Source organism: Capsicum annuum, chromosome 1 (assembly GCF_002878395.1).
Source record: "Capsicum annuum cultivar UCD-10X-F1 chromosome 1, UCD10Xv1.1, whole genome shotgun sequence".
Classification (NCBI taxonomy): Eukaryota; Viridiplantae; Streptophyta; class Magnoliopsida; order Solanales; family Solanaceae; genus Capsicum; species Capsicum annuum.
In genome coordinates this window covers 67,882,337-67,888,336 of record NC_061111.1, presented here as the reverse complement: position 1 = coordinate 67,888,336, position 6,000 = coordinate 67,882,337, and positions in this window count along the sequence as shown.

The following is a 6,000-nucleotide window of genomic DNA, read 5'->3' as shown; positions in this document are numbered from 1 at the left end:
ATTACATCTTAATATGACACATGCATATTCACAAGACATTTGTACCACTAGGAAACACTATTTTTAAAATAGAAAATGAGACATTTTAAAAAACCCTTGGCCGAGGTCATTTGCCCGCAAGGTGGATTGTGATATATTTGAAACCCTTGGTCGAGGTCATTTATTGGTAAGGTTGATTGAGATTGAGATATGAGATATATTCTATGGATTGCGAACCCACATGGGTCCTACCTGGTAGATAGGAGCTCAGTGGGTGTATACTAAAAGTCATGCGATGACTTTCATGATTCATTATTATCCTTCCATCATCATTTAATTGCACTGCATCATTTTTATTGTAGCAAATTACTTGGTTTGGTTTGATACTGTATTCACATTTACTTTTGTATTGTATTTTCATCATAGAACCTTGTTTGTGATATTGTGTTTGAGTATTCATTTCATTCCATTACATTTACTTATATCATTTTTTACTGATATAGAGGTTAGAATATTATGAGATGTGGAGTATGGTTGAGGCTCGATAAGATAGATAGATGTGCGCCCCTATTGGTTGTATGAGATACACTCGTACATATTTTCACTCCCTCCCTATTTTCATCCCATATTACTTGATTTTTATTTATTAAGCCTAATATACCTTATTAGTAAGTCTTCTTTATAAATTGCTTCCCTTATAGATTGATTATGGAATTAATAGCATTGAATCTCCTAGATTGTACCTCCCTATTTCTATCAATATATTGACCGTTGTGTTGGGTTACACTGATAGGAAAGAATGATGGACTTGCGGGGTTTAAATTATCGGGGAAACTTGGGTAGTTGGGGTGGTAGTTCTCGCCATCTATTTATATTAGGGTTGGTTATCAATGATGCTTGTTGAGTACATGTGGTTTCATGCTCACCCTTGCTTTATTTTTCCTTTTTCTTATTTTTTCTGCACCCCATGCAGGTATGGGCTCGATTGGTAGATGGTAGATGGTATTTCGTCGGATTTGACATTTTGGAGATCGAGGTAGCGGTTGATGGACTTTGTAACATTCTGGATCTCTCTATTTATGTCTTATGTTTATTTCGCATCAAAGATATTTTAGACGCTTATTATTATTAGTTGAATCTGTATAAAAGCTTGTACTAATGACAATCGAACTTGGGATGTATCTTATAGACTTGCGTCTAGTATAAGAATATATTTGAGATATTCATTATTCTATTTCCGTTTTTTTCTCTTTAAATGTGATCTTTGGGATGGTTAGGCTTACTTGTTTGGTGAGTTTGACAAGTGCAATCACGTCACCATTTTGGGTCGTGTCAATTTCATAGTTACATCCCAAGTCTGGTTGTCACTTGTAAGATCCTTTAAATATAGAACGATATCAATACTAAAGTATCTTAAATGTGGAAAATAAGCACACGATAAAATAGTAGAGATTTGGGTAAGCTTCGAAGTTTGATAGCCATTACCTCGATCTCCGTAACATTAAAGAAAGAACACAATATATGAACTTCTACTAGTCCAATACCTGCACGAGTGTAGAAAAATAAGAAAAAGGAAAGAAAATCAAAAGTGAGTACAAAACACGTGTAATCAACAAGCATCATTGATAACCAACCCTAATCCAAAAAGACGGTGAGAACCACCATCCCAACTACCCAAGGTTCGCCATCAATCTACAACTAGCAAAATACACCATCTCATCCTAATAGGTTATACCAACACAATAGTCATAGGAATACTAAATAATCTAAGTGAGTCAATACTAGTCATTTTTATGATCAATAAGCAAAAGGAAGTCATTATAAAAGAGACTTACTAACATAGTATACTGGGCTCAATTATTATGTTCAACCAATAATCTGGAATAAAGTAGTGAGAGTGCATATTTATATTTATATCGTGCTTCCAATAGGTGTGGCTGCATGTCTCACTAATCAAGCCATATCCATACCCCACCTTTTATAAATATCTCAACTCTCAAATCAACCAAAAGTCATATAATATGATGTAATATAATGAAACAAATGCAGAATATATAATGTCATAAACAAGGTTCAATGACGATAACTAACTACAAAGTAAACACTGAAACATAATATCAAGCCATACCATGAAAAGCAATGAAATGTAATGCAAATGATACAATGCAATGTAGTGATGATGGTGGGACATTTCATATACACCTTCCAAGCCTTAGTGCTTTAGGACAGGACCCATCGGGGGTTCACAATCCATATACTCTTATAATCTAAATCTCATATCTCAATCAACCTTACCAACACATCCCTCGATATAGGCATTTTATAAAGTGTATCATTTTTTTTACAAAATCAATATTTCTCAATCAACCATACTAGCACATCTCTCGGTATTGGTGTTTTATAAAATGTCTCAGTGATACCAAATCTCATGAATATGTATGAATGAAATGAGGATGTAATGCCCACAATCAATCAGTATGAAGATAATAATCAATTTAATACAAGTATAAATGAGTTGAGAATCAACTCAATATAACAATAATTCATGATATATGCCCTCACATGGCACCACTGAAATAAATAGTCATGGAAGACATCAATAATGTCATGTCCAACCCCTCCCTCGGATATCACTATAATGATAATGCAAATTTAATGCTCAAATAAGGTTTACAATATCATGTTAAGCCCCCACTCTGGTGACACAATAATAAATAAGGCATGTTAATGCACAAATAAGGCCAATAATATCAAGTCAAGATCCCACTCAGGTGACACAATAGTAAATAATCTGTCAAGTCAAAAACACTATTCACATAGGCCCCCACACGGGCAACACAAAAATTAATAATAATCTAAATAACATTATATCATGAAACTACCCAAACCTAGCTTGTTCCATACAATAAGTCTCGTCTTTTCCAATGATGACATCATTAGACAAAAATCCTAAAAGGAAATCTACCAGTTAATTATATGCTTTAATAAGAGATACTAAACTTCAATCATCACATCAACTACTATAAGTCAATTTATATTCTAAGTACTTTTCTATATCTCAAATATTCTATTAAATAACAATAATAACATAATTATCTCCTAAAAAGTCACTAAAAACTCCAATCATTATGTCAAAGTACACCAAACAAGATTAATATTAGGTATTCACTATCAATATTATTCAAGATTAATGAACTAACTTTCTACAATCTATTCCATGCATAATCACAAGTACCAAGACTAGCTAAGATAAGCAACTACATGATTACGATCCACAAAAGATTTCGGTACCCGCAAAGATGCTCGCTATTCACCTAAGCTAGAACACCAATCCTAAGTAATTCACAAAACACAAATAAACAAACACACATCATATAAACACTTCAGAAAAAGTCAAGGTACATCTCAACTTACCTTTAAGAAGATTCTCAAGCCAAAACTCAGTCCAAAACATCAACTGAAAGTTTTACTCCCTTGTATCATCACCAAAAACGTTCAAACTTATCTAATATAACATCTATAGGTCAAAAGGAGTCCATCAATACATACGTCGATATATTTTGGTTCCGAGTCAAAAATTGCTCCAAAAACCATTTTCGAAAATACAAGGATAAAACTATGATTTTATTTAAGAATATCGTTCTCCATGACTATAGGAGTCTAAATCTAAAAACCCAAGTGAAATAGAGTATAAATCACCCTTTAAATTGAAGAAAACTCATTTTATAATTCACTGGGTAAAACTACCAAAATCATGTTAAATCAAGGATCTGAAGATGAATTTGTGAAGAAATTAATGAGAATTGATAAAACAAAGGTTTAGATATTTAGCCATAGAAGAATTCTCAAAGCCCCCTTTGAAATAACCCTAAACCAAGGTTCTAAGCTCTAAAAATGTAAAAAGTATGGTTTGGACCAAAAAGGGAATTAAATTTGTCCAAGGCTCATTTTGCTTTCGCAAACGCGAGGATACCTGACCTGGACCTTCATGAACGTGGGATTTTGACCGCAAATGGGAAAAAGAAAACTGACCTGTCCCACTATTAATGCTTTGCGATTGTGGTACCCCTGTAACAATCGCGATGAAGGAATAACTTGTTCTTTACGAATGCAGTGTGGAGATCGTGAATGTAAAGTGAGGGATACCTGTGCTTCACAAACGCGACAGAGGAGGTCACAATTGTGAAGTAGGGGAGATGTCATTAATGTGCTGATGGTTGTTGGTCCAAAAATCCTTCGATTGGACCCTCAGGATTCATTTGGGACCTTGCAAAAATAAATGAATAATAAAAATAGGCTAATTTCAATGTTCTAAACTCAATCGACCCATTGGATTTTTGAAAAGAGACAATTTACAATGAATTGGCCCCTGGGACCATTTAGGCTAAAATTTAACTAGTTTTTGCTTAAGAGGTCAAACTACAAAATAAAGGCTCAAGACTGGAAATGACTATGCTCCTAACCCACAATCGAAGTTTGGATTTAATGGAACTATCAGAATCACCATCCAAAGTTTGAATAATAATATGTTGATCAAAGTCAAAATAATCTCTTAAAAGGATAATCAAAGCCATACTCCAAAAATCACTCCTGAATGCATCGAATCGTGCAAATCATTCCTACAACTCATAAATGATATAACACAACAATAGAAAAGGGTAAAATAGTCAAAACATAAAAAATTCTAAAAATTTATAATGAGGGTCATTATAATATCCATCACTAAGATTTACATTCATCCTCAAACGTACAAGTAACAAAAGCATCAAAATAGTCAAAGGATAGAAAATACCCTTGGAACTCAAGCAAGCACTCCCAAGAAGAGTCATAATACTAGAACTACGGTCTCACTATGGAGCCAAATATCTAACCCACAATGACTCACAAGGTCACAACACTAACATCTAAAGCCAAATTTCTCAATGAAGCAGAGTTCTTTTATTTTGAACTTCCCCTATACCAAAAAACTGGGTTGATCAAGCTAGAAGTTTTGAACATATAAACTTGTCAAAGACACCACAAGACTCTTGCACCACAAAACTAAAAATCACCCTCAGACCCACAATATGCTAAGGAACCTATGAAATCCAATAACCACCCATCGAAGTACTGAATCAACTTACTCAAGATCGATATAATATCTGTCTAATTAGACAATACTATATCCTTAAACTAAAGCAACTGGGTTCAAACCCGATATCAATGCCATATAAAACCTCAAGAGCAACACTTAGCATACTTAAAACACTATACTATAGTCATATCCTTAGGTTTAACCCCTTTGAGGCTACCGAGAATTATCATAAGACTCTATATACCATAGACATGAAAACTCTAGTTGACACCCAAATTCTTCGGTAACTCATCACCAAACCCATGTTGTCCTCAATACCCAAGTAATATCAAACAACCCAAAGTCCTCAATAATCTGGTAGAACAAAAAACTTCTTTGATTATACACATGTAAGAAACCCATCATATCAAAGATAATTAATCCATAGGAGAAGTGCAATACCTATTACAATTCATCGAGATGCCAAAATCACAAAATCAAATGTCGCACCAAAATGATAATGATGAACAAGAACCATATACACTTACTTTACAAGCACTCTATGACATATATAAGATTTTGGGATAATAACGAGCAGGATATCAAATATGAGTTGTATATACACACGAGGGAGTTACATGAACAAAACCTATACAACATAACACTACATGATGTTCATGAAGCATTTAGTCAATTTAACACGCTATACTACGAAGGACTAGTTGGCATAGGACCCGACATACCCAACTAGAGACCTGTACATATAATAAAATATACTAGACATAGACTGGCTCTAGAGAGAGATGAAGCTCACCAAAATATCAACTGAAAAGGGCAATAGGGACTAATGTGGAGGTCTGCAATTCTGAGGATCTAAGCCTACATCAAAATAACATGGTGTCCCCAAGACGTCAGTACATAAACAATATGTATTAGTATAGAAGCAAATATAATAATAGCTTGACAAT